General features: G+C 44.2%; 1 protein-coding gene across 2 annotated transcripts in view; it reads left to right on the top strand.

Moving 5' to 3' along the window:
* The first annotated feature begins 1,273 nt into the window (after positions 1-1,273).
* Positions 1,274-14,702, top strand: part of SPATS2L (spermatogenesis associated serine rich 2 like) — a 75,510-nt gene continuing 62,081 nt past the window's right edge. The window contains exon 1 of one of the 2 annotated variants that reach the window (XM_063162434.1): positions 1,274-1,331. The gene's annotated coding sequence lies outside the window, so the exon portion shown is untranslated. Of the gene's footprint in view, positions 1,332-1,806; positions 1,930-14,702 lie in introns of those variants that run through there. The other variant, XM_063162432.1, reaches the window with a different exon arrangement.

Here is a 14,702-nt window from a genome sequence, read left to right as displayed (position 1 = left end):
ATTTTCAGTGCAGCAGTTTCAGATCCTTGGTTGAAAGCAGTAAGGCTCAAGTGTTGCCTGCAACCTGTGAGGGTGAAAGTTCATTTCCTGGCTGAGGGGAGGGAATCAAATAGAGGTGTGGTATGACCAAGCAGGTCCCATTTGTGCCAGCTGGAAAAGAGGTATGCAACCATTCTGTGGGGGAACACCGTGACTTTCCAGTACTTGTGGCATTCATTGCTAACAAAAATGAGAACTGGTATGTGCTTGGGTTAAGGGAAATGCTTATGACACTGTAAGACACCAATGCTGATAGTATATCTGGTTTGTAGTTACTTATGGAATTTTGGGCGCTTTTTGGTTGGTTGGTTGGTTGGTCTTTTGTTCCAAGTGTATGGTTGTACCTGTGCATCCTAGTGTTTAAATTTAAAGGATAGTTATTGCTTCTTCATCTTTGTTTTAATAATCCTAACTGCATTTTATTTGCACCTTTTAGGTGGTACACTGATTGCTGGTAAATTTTTATATTCTCATTGTTTGCCATAAGTATTCATAGAGATTTACAGCATCACAGAATGGGTAAGGTTAGAAGAGATGACTGTGGGTCATCTGGGCCAACCTCCCTGCTCAAGCAGGGCTATCCCAGAGCACAAGGCACAGGATTGTGTTCAGATGGTTCTTGAGTATCGAGAGAGAGAGAGATTCTACAGCCTCTGGGCAATTGGTTCCCATGCATGGTCACTGCACAGTAAGGTTCTGTCAGGTTCAGGTGGAACTTCTGTGCATCAGTTTCTGCTCGGTGCCTCTTGTGCTCAGCATCACCGAGAAGAGCCTGATCCATCCTCATAGCACACACCCGCTCCTCCTTTAAATATTTATACACATTAATGAAGAGGGACCCCCCTCGGTCATCTCTTCTCGAGGCTGAAATTCATCTGCTGGCCGTGACCGATGTCGCCTGTTTACTTTCACTTATGGAGAAGTTCGTGACTAGTTCCTTACACGAGGCCCAGCGCTGTCCTCGCGCGCCGTGGGTGTTTTATTTGTGCGCGGCAAGCGGGGCACACGTAGATCATGCGCCTGGGGCCGGGGGGCCGCTCCCCGCCCCTCACAGCTCCCCCGGCCCGGCTCGCAGAGCGCCCAGGTCGCGGAGGCGCCGCCTCGGGCGGCCTCGCCCCGGGCCCGTCCCGCCGCTCCCGCCCGGCGGCGCCCGGCCCCGAGCCCAGCCCGGGGCGGGACGGGGGCGGTGCTGGCGCGCGGGGCGGGGCGCGAGGCGTGTCCGCGGGAGGGCGGCGGTGCCACGGCCGCCACCGGCCCCAGCCCCTCCTCGGCCTCCGCCGCGGCCGCACCAGGTAAGGCGCCGCCGTCGCCTCCCCTCAGCAGCACCTGCGCGGGGCGGCGGGGGGCCGGGGCCCGCCGGGAGTTCCGTGCCGAGGGGTGCCGGGGAGGGAGGGGTGCGGCTGCCGCGGTGCCCCACCCGTTGCACTGTCGCCTCGGATCCCGGGGCCGAGCCCCGGCTGCGGGTGGGCCCCTCCTGGCGGCACGGGGACCGCAACCAGGCCGGCCCCGTTCCCCGGACCCCGCCTGGCGTGCGCCGGGACCCCCTCCGCCAGCGCCCGGGAGCCGCTCGCCGCCGCTCCCCCTCGGCCGCCGCTCCGCCAGCCATCGGCGCCTCCGGAGCCGAAGCGGGGCTGGGCTGGGCTCTTCAAGGCTATTCGGTAACAGCCTCGGCCATAAATGATTAACTGCGAGCCGGCTGTCGCCGAGCGTGGCCGCCCGTGCCCGGCGCGCTGAGCCGGCGGAGCGGTCGGTCCCGAACCGCCGGCGGGGGCTCCGGCGGGGCTGGGAACGCCGCTGCCACACCGCAAGGTAGGCACGGAGCTTGCTGTGCCTCAGCTCCTGTTTCGGCGTGAATCCACCCATTTGGCGTTCTTTTTTATCTCTGCCAAGGTAAAAGACCGCCAGGATGATAGGGGGGTTTTTGTAACTGATTTTGTGTTTGGTTTAGGGTTTGGTGGGTTTTTTAAGTCTTTGTTGTCTTTTTTACTATGCATAAAAAAATTAGTAGGTACGGAATTCGTTGATAAGCAGTGGCAGCTGGCAGTACTCTTATTCTCTATCAGAATGCAATGCCTCCTTTGTTGAGCTGTAAATTAATAGTGTAAGCTCCTTCCCCGCCCTCAGCCTCATCACTTGGAGATGTGGATCACTTGTACTACCAGATTTGTTTTCTTTAGGAAAACTAAGAGGCACCACAGAAAATCCATCTGTTTCATTCCAGGTCACATTCCACTGGATTGATTTGGTTGATTTCAGCTTGAAAATGTGCTTCAAGGCAACTAATGATCTTCTGTGGGAATTTTTTTTCTTTTGTTAACCTTTTAATTTGAATTACCAGTGTACGCAAGAGGCATTTTCCTTCTGTTTCCGTGAGCTCTTGATGCAGTTATAAAGGATTTTCCAAAACATGCTGATTTGAGAAGGTAAACTGAAAACTTCCAACACAGAAAGTGGAAAAGGCTGCTGCATGTAGAATGTCGGGTTAACTAGGAATGTGTTTGCACTGTCCATGAAAGAAATCCCGGATGGCAACCTGTTGAATGCCACTAACTAGAGTCTTCAAGCTGCTGTGAGCAGGACACCGTGCCCTTGCCACAATTGTTTCTGTGAATGCAGTCAAACCGTGCAAATGCAGAATGATTTCCAGGTCAGAACAGGTTGATGAATTTAGTGAGGCACCATCACAAGCTGCTGAAGCCAAACACTGGTGCTAGGCTGAGTGTTCTCCCTCTAATTGTGCTAGGGAAGTGGAAGGAGTTTGGCCCTTTGAGAGCAGCAGGATCTGTTAAATGTAATGAGACACTAATCAAGATAAGGCTTGTACTGTGTCAGATGCTGTATAACTGTGTAAGGAGGTAAGGTCACAACTACGGGAAATTCACTGCATAAAAAAGTGCTATGATTAAGATGAATTAAACTAAGTACCCTTCAAAATGTCCTCTGGGTTATCCTTAAGTGAAGGGTCTGTTTCCACAGTCCTTATGCCCAGGCAGATGCCGGAGAAGAAATGTGCTTGAGCATTATTGTTTTGTCTGACATACAGTAATGAGCCTACAAACTGAGCACAAGCATCTTTCTGTGTTGGGAAAGGTTTGATTCTGAATGTAGACTGGTTATTCTTATCTAGTCCTTCTTGCTCAAAGAAACGGAAATGAGGCTGTGTCAGGACACCTTCCTGCTGTTTCCCAAATTTTAAGGAAATGCTTGTCTGGAACTGAAATTGATTCAGGCCTGTTTTTAAGAGAAAGTACAAAGTTTCCAGTGGCCTACAATGTGTTTCATATTTTCTTCATGTTTTTCTCTAGCAATCATGGAAGTACCAAACGTGTGCCTGTCAGCAGTTGTACACAGCCTGTATTTTGCATTAATTCTCACAAGCTGTTACATTTGTGTACTTTTTGACCCACACACATGGCCTCTCTTGTCATTCTAAGGGACTGTGTTTCCTGGTGTGTTTTCGGAGACCTGGTTTTAGACTTCTTTAGCTGTTAACAACGTTAGTCTTGCAGAATAGGAAAAAAACTCACCTCAGTCATGTTCTCAAAACAATCTGCTGTGGTGCTTTACAAATCTAAAGGAAAGGTCAAACTCCACTTTTCACTGTGCACTGGAGGATAAAAGTAAAGCTGTGTAGTGACTTGGAGCAGAACACCAAAGGGCAGTGAGACTTTGCACGAAGATCTAGGGATGAAAAATAACACTTAACTGCTAATTGTAGTTGATTTGTAGCTATTATCAAGGATTTTATTGTCCATGTTGCTCTTGAGAAATATGGCTCCTGTCTGGTGCTACTCTTTACTCTGTGTTTTTCTGCACTGTTCTAATGCTTCAGTTTTTCTGTTCCTTCTGCCTTCCTTCCTTGGATGTGTCACCAGCTTTCTCACAGTTTGTTTCTTCTAGTATAAGAGGAAACAGTAGTGAAGTACCTTTATTTTAGACTGGAAAGCTTCTCCTATTAAAAGTTGTTTGAAAGCAGTGCTCCATATCATTAAATCAAAAGAATTTGGATTCTGAACTTCACTGCGATTAACAAGGGGCTGTGCACGTCACACCTCTATGCCCTTTGGGTTTCTGAGCACCTTGAGCTTCAAGATGTGTGGCATTGTTTAGCTTCTACTTTGCATTGGCAAGAGTCTCTTTACAGTCCTCAGAATGGCAAGCTCTTGTTTTGGGGAGCATGAGTTGAGGGGGTGTAGTTACCTTGGGGGTATATTTGTCATGGCAGGACTTTTACTTCCCATGTATATATGGGAGTGCCATTGTTGCTGCTTCCTACAGCAAAAGTTTGGCCCTTGTGCAATCTTGTGACATGCCAAGGACCAGCTCCTTGCCTGATGTAATTTGATAAGGTGGTCAGAAGAGCTAAATGTAACTGGCACCTTGACCAATGGTGTGTGCAAAATAGATTGTTAGCCTTCGGTGCCATTGTGGGAGCACAGGGAATATAAATTTTGGGATATGGCAAGGAGCTGGAGAGTGAAAACTGACACTTTTTGACTGTTTAGTTTCATGGTATGTGGGTGGAACATACAGGGAAGAGGGCAAGTCTGTCAGCTGTAACTCTCATTTTCCAGTGGAGGTGCAGTAAGTCCCTAGTTCTGGGTATGGGTTAGAAGAAATGTGTTTCAGGTTATTAGCTTCCACTGTCATTCCTTTGAAAGTTTGTGCATGTGAAGCTTGTTTAGAAACTGTAATGGAGTCATGTGTGCAAGTCCCTTTTTGAATGTGTGCACCTTTGTGTGTAAAGTCTGGGAACTGAAGTGTCATTGGGGTAGGCAGAGAAGTAAAACTTTTTTTTCTTCTGGGAAGTTGTCAGCAGATGTAGTTAACTTTTTTTGTGAAGGACTTCAGAAACAGACTTCAAAATTAGTCTAATGCTGGTTTCTCAGTATAAAAGAAGTCTTTTTCTTGAATTGGCCATCTTATACTTCATGGGCAATGCCAAATTTGCTCAATTACTAAAGTGATTATTAAGCAACAGTGACAATGGTTTCACTTATTATCCCAGTACAATTACACTTTTACTAGATGTACCCGAAAAAGCTCCTGATGATTTTCTGTTTATACAATAGTGCTGCAGCCCCTAATTAGGATTTGGGAATAAAGTCAAAACTCTGCAAGTGTTTTAAGCTTCTCTTGTAAAACAACAATAATATAGAATGCCAGCCCATCTTTTTATAATACAAAAGAGACCAAAAATATGCTCTGCATGTACATAGTAGGAAAGGATTGTGGCATAACATTTTCAGAGCTTGTTCTTTTCTTGGTTTGCTTTTAACTGAAGCTCTGCAGTTTCTTCAAAAGCCATGAGTTACAAACGAATCTGCAATACTTTGTGACTCCTTGTCCTTTCCTTCAGACAAAAGGCCCTTTCAAACCATTGTGGAACAGTCACTGATTTTCATGTGGTCATTCAAGAAAAGGATAGCGATTGGCCTTCATAATAGGCCTTTCAGTACTCTCTCAAGTGGTTTGCTGGCTGAAAAAAAAAGCCTATGGCAGTGTACTGTGTCCAGTATTTAAATTAATGATGAATCTAATCTCCCAAGTGTTGGAAAGGTAAGAGTTCAAATGGCAAAGAAGTCTCACCTGTTTGTGAATACCAGTGTGCTGCTGATCAGAGTTTGGGACAGATTTTGGCCTGTGTGAACTGGTGCAGTTTTATTTGATTTTCTTTGACTGAAGGTCTGTTCTATTTTATTTTTTTTTAAGTGGTAACTTAAGCCTGGTGTTGCCATGAACTGTGTTTCTGAGAGGGTTGATGCTGTTTTGTGTCCTGGGTGGAGCTGAGCAATGTTATCTGTTTGTGCTATGCATAGTCAAGTGAACTGTGAGTATGATTTCTTGGATGGTGACTATCCTTGAAGGTTGTGGGTGTGTTTTGAGTTGGCATTCAAGGAGCTGCTGCCACTGTTGTGTTGACAGCTCAGTCTCATGGAGTTATCTTTCTGTGCTGGTGAAGTCAACTTGCCTGGCAGCATTTCAAAATAAACGCCTTACGTTTGGGGTAGGTCGAGTGGTGTTTGTTGGCCCAACCTTGTGTAGAATGTGTGCAAGAATTTATGGTGCTTGACTGAGTCTTACCTGGAACACTACCAAAAGATATTGTTGGTGAGACATTTCCAAATCAGCATAGCCCTTCAGGATCCTGGCTAATTTTCTTAAAAATGTGTGCAGTTCTTGCCCTGAAGGTTCAACGCTGGAGTGTGTGCCTGAATGCTACTGTGGCATCTGGCTTTCATCACTGCAGGAGAGTGGTTCATAGTGGCAGATCAAGACTTCAACTTTCTTGTTGGTTAGGTACAGTTTCCACCAAAGAGTATTTGGGCTCTGGATGACTTGAAGCTCAAGCACATACTCATATGGGTGTTTCAGACTAAATTACTTAGTAATGCATAAAACCAGCAGCGTCCTACACACATCCAGTTTGTGGCTTCCTCTTCTGCACTACACTTAAGTTATTCCCTTTTAGTATCTAAATTACAGTGCTGTCTATGGTTCTCTACGTAAAATTAAAAGCAATAAAACCATTGCACATGCAGTTTGGGTGTGGTGGCACTTCTCAGTTGGGATGAGTTCAGAAGCTGTGGTTTATGGTAGCAGCGGAAAACCTACAAGTCCCAAAATGTCATCACTCTGGGACTTCTCCTTTCTGTGTTGCTGAGGGAATAACTGTCTTATGCAGTGATCCTAGCCTGTGTAGATTTTGACTTAGTGATCTTTAGTACAAGGTCTGAATGAAGTAGTGTCTTTTCTCTGTTTCTGTTTTCCATTAATAACTCAGTTTTGGCTAGAAATTGTTTTGAGTTGGCCAGTTTGTTCAGGTGCTGTCATGGCATTGTGCTTTGGTGTTAGAATTGGAGCTTGTTGTCCTTGTGCTGGGTTTGTTGGAGTGAGGGATGGTGTTGGGAAAGGCTGCACAGCTCTAAGGTGCAGACAGGCTTCATCATCTGCTCCCACAGCTGCAGAGGTCTCCCATGAGCTGCATGCACTTTGTTAGTAGGATGAAAGAAGGAAACCTACTTCTCATTAAAGTTCTTGAGCGTTTCTTCCTCTTCAGTAACCAAATTATGTTGTATACAAACACAGTGGAGGCCAAAAAGGACTGGATAATTCATCTGGCCAGCAGAAAGGCAGGCAAGTCTGAAATGTAAGGAAGGAGCAGGAGAAGGAAGTCAAAGCGTCAGATGTGTGCTGTCAGGTGTAGAGAGCTCTAGTGCAGGTGGGGCAAGAAGTGCCCTGAAGAAGTGTGAGGCAAATACAGATGAACTGGGGCAGCTGCTATGTAAGTAAAGTGCCTGTAGGCTTGTGAAGAGATCAGAAGGTGGTAGTTGGAAGAAACCCTGGTGGGGAGGAAGATTGGGCTTTTTGAAACAAGATGATCCAAATTTTGTGCTATTGGGTCTGCATCACAGCATGGCTGGTAGCCTCACAAATTTTTCATGTTGTGAAAGACACAAGCCCTTCATGTCTGAAACAGGTGCAGTCTACATCCTCTGTAGCCGAGTTTCTGGGAAAGAGATATTTCAAATTAAGGTCCTGTCAGACCTCTACATGTATTGGCAGTTTTGCAGCACTTTGATGTGAGTAGGAGTTTGGTTCTACGTCCTTAGCCATAGCCAAGAATATGACATGAGAGCCAGCCATGGAGCAGGCTGCAGCAGTTCCACTGAGTGCTCAGTCCTGAAACTTTTGACTGTTCTGTCAGAGGGTTCAGAGTCCACAGGGTGTTTCAGGATGAAGGGTACTCTATAATTAGAAATTATGTACTTTATTTTGTAGTAAAGAGAGTGAGTAAGCCTACAAAGCTAAGGAAGTTTTGAGCAAGGAAAGCTGTTTGGATGTGGATACCATCCCTGGAGGTGTTCAAGGCCAGTTTGGGTGAGGCTCTGGGCAACCTGATGTAGTGATTTACGTTGTTACCCCCATGGCTTGAGGGTTGGAACTATGTGGTCTTTAAGGTCCCTTCCAACCCAAACCATTCTGTGATTCCATGATTTGGCAGTCTGGGAAGTCACTCTGCTCTTGCATAACCCGGCATGGGATGGTCATGTGTGTAAATTCATCCATTGCACTGCCATGAGTACAACAAGGATTGCAATGAAGATGACTGAAAGGGAACCTCATCAATGTGTATAAATATCTAAAGGGAGAGTCCCCAGAGGATGGAACAGGCTCTTCTTGGTGGTGCCTAGCAATAGGATGGGAGGCAATGGGCAGGAACTGTATGGGACACTCCACCTGAACGTGAGGAAGAACTTCTTTACTATGCAGTGACTGAGCACTGGAACAGATTGCCCAGAGAGCGTGTGGAGTCTCTTTCACTGGAGATACTCAAGAACCATCCAGACCTAATCCTATGCAGTGTGCTCTAGGATGGCCCTGCTTGAAAAGGGAGGTTGGAGCAGATGACCCACGGTGGTCCCTTCTGACCAAACCCATTCTGTGATCTCTTGACAAATAATGTTGGGTTTATGGTTTTTTTGCTTCTGGAATGAGGTCGACATATTGGCATTTTAACACCTGATTCCCCTCTCTGAAGTTAACCCAAGTATACAACCATGATTATTTTGTGCATTACCTTACAGATGAGGAAATGTTAGAAATTTTTAATTGCTGTCCTGGTGTTGGATTTCCAGAGATGTTGAATGCAGGAAGTTAATACTGCAGTTGTGTACAGTGAGGTCCTCTAAACATCAGCCTGTAAATGAGTGATGGTGCCTTGCAAAGCTTATTAGTGAGAACTGCTAAAAAGCAAAACATGATTTCTTAAGCTGTAACAAGGGACTTCTTAAAGGAAAGAGGGATCATCTTGTAGTTGCAAGGTCTATAAAACTGCAAAAGGGTTAGTCATTAGCATTGTTGCCCCATATTAAAAGCATGCAGCAATGTAAACTCATTAGTTAAACTGAATAGCACACTTTCAAACTACTGTTCACTATTTTAAGTTAATGATATCTTCTTCCATCTAGAGAGCAGCTTAGCCTCATATTAGAGATTTCTGTGAATTAAAAAAGAAAAACCTCAGGATTGTTGCTACTGATGACAAAAACCAGACATTTTGTACTATGGTACCTATTCTGGGCTGAACTTGACCTACTAGGCTGTGCATCCTCACTGAGTTGCTGTGTAGTCAGAGCCCAGCTCTGCAGAAGTGGTTCAATAGAGGGAAATGGTCAGACATGTGATAGCAAGGGCAGTTTTTCTGCAGTGCCAAAAGACGTGGGCAAGGACAGCTGAGTTTGAGATGTCAGTCTGTGAGGTGGGAGTGTGGTGAGGGTGCTTCCCCATGTATGGGAGCGGGGCTGCTGCAGAGCTGCTTTCCCTCTCCAGGCCTCTGGGCAGCGTGGGGACCACAGGAGCTGCTGCCAGCTGGCAGCTGGGCTGCTTTGCGAGGGCTGCTGCTGAGTGTGCTGGTTTTGGTGGATTTTGTCTTTAAACAAATTTGGTACCAGACTCCATAAAAGGCTTTGCCTTTTGCTCGTTTGGGATTTTTTCTGGGCGGGACCTCAGGGACTCTTATGTGCTACAGTTTTGGACCTTTTCAGTTTCCAGTACTGATCACAGAGCTTTGGGAAGGAATCTGCTGTTATTTGAAATTGAAAATACAGCAGATGGACTCCTTAAGAAACAGGCCATAAATCATTAACTGTGTGTTAATACAAAGCTAGAAAGGTATCTGTTCCTAGATTACAGTTTAACACCCCCTACTTCCAAAAAACAACCACAGAAGGTTCCACCTTAATGTAAGGAAGAACTTCTTAACTGTAGGAGTGACTGTGCACTGGAACGGGTTTCCCAGAGAGATATTCAATATACCTGGAAATATTCAGTAACTGTGTGGATGAAATCCTGTGCAATGGGCTCTGGGATGGTCCTGCCTGAGTAGGGATGTTGGTCCAGATAAGCTACTGCTGTCCCATCCAACCTTACCAGATCTGGGACTCTGTGAAAAAATATGATCATCTCACTCTTATTTTGCAATTCGCTCGTTCTGCTTTTAATGCTCAGCTTTTACAGTGTGCTGTATTCCTGAACATAATCCAGGAGTTGCTTGTCTGGCTTTTCAAGGTCACTGACTTTAGTAATTCACTAGAAGAAATGTACTTATATCCTAGGGTGACTGAGAAAATTTTAGTATTTAATATATTGGTGAACACGAGGTGGTCAGGCAGTGTGTGTGTTTGAAATCTGCAGCTGTGGATGTTGAGGGATTTGCTTACATGTGAAAGCTTCAGTTTTTCATACTGAGGACCAGAGTTATGGGTGATGTTGAGCAGAGCCCCCACCTTGCAGGTCCAGCTGTGGAAGCCAGGAGATCTTGGAAACAATAAAGATAGATTGTAGTTACTGTATGCCACTCCCCTCTGCTACTGAAGTGGCGACTATCTTGGGAAATAAAATGGAAAAATAAATAACATCAACGTACTATAACTCTGCAAAGCTAAAACATACAGAAGGCTGATAATTCACAAAGCAGAGGTTGGGCTAGAGATAGTAGCTTGCATGGCCTGCATGTAATGTTTTTCACGCAACTTTCTGTCATTAAATGGGATGTTATTTTTTTAGTGGACCGTGAAATATTCAGACCACGTCCTGTTGGCAAGTGGTTATTACTGGAATAAACTTTACTCTTGGTATCTCAAAGGCACTTGGAGCGGAGGTGCCAAGTCATAGATCAGTTGCTGAGTCCCAGTGTCAGCAGTAAATGCATGTTTGTTCCTAGGAAAGTAAATGCAGACATGAATTCAGAGTAAATGATCCATATAGAAGATGCTAGCCAAGAATATGACATGAGAGCCAGCCATGGAGCAGGCTGCAGCAATGAACTGAGGCAAACTCCCATTTGCTTTAACAAAGGGTTTATCTGAGTTCCCTGAAGGGATTCCAGATTTGCACCAGCACCTACTTACTTTTATCCAAACTTGCTAGCAGAATAGAAAACCACACTGTGTTTGTGCTTTATTTTACCCATGTTCCTCCATGACTAAAATACTGACACAAGCATTTCAGCTGAAGCCCAGGCTGAAATAATTTAAATCATCAGGAAACAGTCTAAGTTCCAGCGTGAGAAACTTGCTTAAAAACTTTGGGTGTTATTTTGTTATTTGTATGTCATTCCCATGAAAAGGCTGCTTTGACGACCAAATTACTGTTTCATGGAAACCTTCTGTCTCAGGGCTGTGAGAGCTCTGTGTTTTCCTTTGTGATGTGAAATACCACATGGGAATGAGATCTCATTTGCACTCATGGCTGAGTCTGACCAAGATCCCCTGGGTAATTTTGCTTCTCCTTCCTATTAAAGCTTCAAAAGAGGCTAGAGTTATATTTACGTTTGTAAATTGATTTCATCCTGCATTTTTGTTCATTATGATCCCACTCTTAGAATCTGAATGCACAAGAGTATTTCTCCATTCTAGGTGGAGAAGGATTGGAGTTTTATATAAGAAGGACTATGTCTAGCCTCTGTGCTGTACAAATATTCTTTGTGATTGTGTTCAGCTCTTGTAGGACTGTCGGGATGGAGAGAAGTGTGAAACTGCTTAGGTGATGGCAGTCTGGGAGTTCTTAACCCTCCTCCTGTCCACTCACCAAGGCCAGGACAATGGAGTGAAGTGGGATTGGACTTGAGGATCCATTGCTGCTGCCATGCTGGGCCTTGGCACTGTGCTTTCTTTCTGAGCAGGATGCAGTACCTCCTGCAGTGGGTGATGCAGAGTGTACATCCCTCTGCTGGGCTACCTCCTGGGGGAGATTCTCAGGAGCTCCTGTTCTTTGAACCTCACCCACTTACCCCGTTACAAAGGCGCACTCAGCACGTGATGTTGTGTTGACAAACAGTTCTACTTTTCACAGTCATGGTGTGATGTTTTTTTAGAAGCCCAGCAATGGTGGCAGTAGACCAAGTTCCCTGAAGCCCCCTTATGTCTGTGTCCCAGTGTAACTTTCAGGGGATATCTTTAGATGTAGCCTCTTGGGGCTTTTTGGTGATTTTAGTACTTATTTGTTGGTACCTTTGATATCGGATGCTGCACAGTAAAACCCAGTCTCAGCTGGATGTCCGTATGAGGAAAAGTTGAAACCTGTTCCGCAGGATTGAGCTTTTTAATGTCCTCCCAAAACCTGCATCCTCTATGTCTTAAGCACACATCTGCTATAGCTGGGCTGTCTTGATTTTGGTACTGATCTCACTGTCTTACCTGTGAGACTGAGGTGCTGTCTGCTGAATGGCAGCATAAACTCAATATCCACAGCCTTGATGGATCCACCCACCACACATTGGTTGTGTGCAGTAGTCACCCTTTCTCTCCTAAAATAACCCCTCATTCACTTTAAAGCATATGCACTCAGACATATTTTCTCTGCCACCGCTTTTTTGAATAGGCAAATAATATAAACTTTTTTTAAAAACATCATTTGCATACCTTCCTTTCTCAGAATATTATTATGTCTTGAAATGTTTGTACAAAAATATATAGATTGACTTTGCTATTAAGAAAGAGCCTACTTTTGTTTTGGAGCAGTTTGAAAAATTTTGTTATAAAATGCTAAATAAAAACCATTTGACAGAGTGGGGGCACAGCTGATTTTGCTAGTGTGCAAAGTAAGAAGTATTGCTTCCTTCAGAATCTTCTCTCCTTCTTTGGGAGGCTGAAGACTGATTACATGGAGGATGTGCCAGTTTGAAAATAGTGCTGATTGCACTTGCATGGAAAATGAGTTACTTCAGCTGTTGTTCATTGCAGAAGCTGTAAAGTGCTTGATTCTTCTGGTGTGCTTTTCTGACCAGAAAATAACATTGCAGATTTCTTTTTTCAATTTAGTTATACTTTTTATCATCAACATTTGGTTGTGTTCTGTGTAAATGAATACTCAAATTTACATGGATCCACGGTGATATTTCTAATAAATCCATGGATGTTATTTTTAATTTCTTGGCAGTCTGAGACCCAGTATTTTTGAGTTCCCAAGCCTTGGTAAGGGGAAGCTCTCCTGGCAGACTGACCTTGCAAAAGTGGCAAGTAAAACTCACAGTGGACTCCCAAGTGGCAGCAAAATTCATTTCAGAAGGAGGCAGTTTTCATACTGAGGCATGGAGAGTCCACAGATTGTACAGAATATTTTCCTCACTCTTTTTAGAATCTACATTTCTCTAGAATGTAGAGAAATGGAGATCCCCTAGCTCCTCTAGGCATTGAACACATCCTGCCTCATCAGGGTATCAGCAATTGTCTTAACTAGGGCTTTCCAGGTTTGTGGTGTTGCTTGGTTACCATAATTCCCACAAGTCTCAAATAAAGAAATTAAGGCAAATGTAAAAAAATAAATCCACCTGGTTTCTATTTATGGGCAAGGCTACTGTACAGTTGCAAACAAAACAGAATTATAAATCCTCTAAAGCTTCTGTAATGGTCATTTTTTTCCTCAAGTGTTCTACTAGGCTACTCCCAAAGGCTTTCTGTTTGAAATATGTTTTATATTGGACAATTTCTAGGATTCAGCACAAACTCATCGTGTTCAGAAGCTGGAATCTTGACAAATTATGGCTTGTGTCATCAGCCAGTCTTGGTAAGTCCAGCTGGGATACCTTTTTGTGCATCCTTAGATCAGGGCAGGGAACAGCGTGCAAATCATAGCCTGGAATATGTTAGGGAGTATTTTCTTTAGTAATGATGATAATGAACTAACATAAACATTCAGCTGAGGATGTCATGTCATTTTTTTAGTGTTTCCAAATGTAGTTTCAGAAGTCCTCACCTGCCCTTAAGGGGAATAATTTTGGCGTTGTGGGCTCGTGTTTCAGGGAAAATTCTCATCTTAATTTCAGTTAGCTGATCTTGACAAAGTACACAGACACACTGAGAACTTGGTTATAGCATATATGTCTAAGTAGCTATTCTGCTGCTGTCCCTGCTCCACCAAAGAGTTCTGCAAAATGGAAAGGTATTGTTTTTTTACCACTTCCAGGCTGAGATAAATAACAACTCTTAAGACAGTCATTCTATTGCTGTATAACAAATGAGTTTAGGTTGCTTTTCATGAAGTTAACTCCCAAAATAAGACATTTTTGGGAAATTGTGGATTAGTTTCTCAGTGAAGAGAGCTTTCCATAAATCTGCTAGGGTCATAGACAGTGTACCTGGTTATGGTACAGTTGGTTACAGAAACCCTCTTAGTTTCTGAGAGTGGAAAAAACTAAAATAAATTGAGAGATCTGTGAGTCAGAGATTGAGGAAAGATAAAGACATCCAAGTAAAGCATTCCCAGCTGTGGAAAAAAAGCTATCCCCATCTATCAGAAGTATGGTATGTATTTGAAGCAGACAACAGTTCTTGTAGGAAGTAGAGCTTGTAAGGATTGCACTATGTTAATTGTCTGAGAATTTGTGCTTCACTGGGACCTAGAACTTGGTCCTCTAACCATTTTGGGCTTCCAATGGGTCCAGTTCTTCTAACAGTGGAGAGATTTCTCATCTGGTGAGGTACTAGGTGTTCAGTGGTGTGGTGTTGGATTTCTAGTGTTATCTGGCTCATATGTGTGTGTGTGTTGTGGATCTGTTCTGGCTCCCATACTGTCAGGACGAATTGGATTAGGCTTGTAATGCTTTGGGAGTAAATTGTTGACTGATGTTACATTAGGAGGAATAAAAGACTGAAATAATG

This window comes from Melospiza melodia, chromosome 8 (genome assembly GCF_035770615.1).
Source record: "Melospiza melodia melodia isolate bMelMel2 chromosome 8, bMelMel2.pri, whole genome shotgun sequence".
Lineage (NCBI taxonomy): Eukaryota > Metazoa > Chordata > Aves > Passeriformes > Passerellidae > Melospiza > Melospiza melodia.
This window is presented reverse-complemented; position numbering and strand designations above follow the sequence as displayed.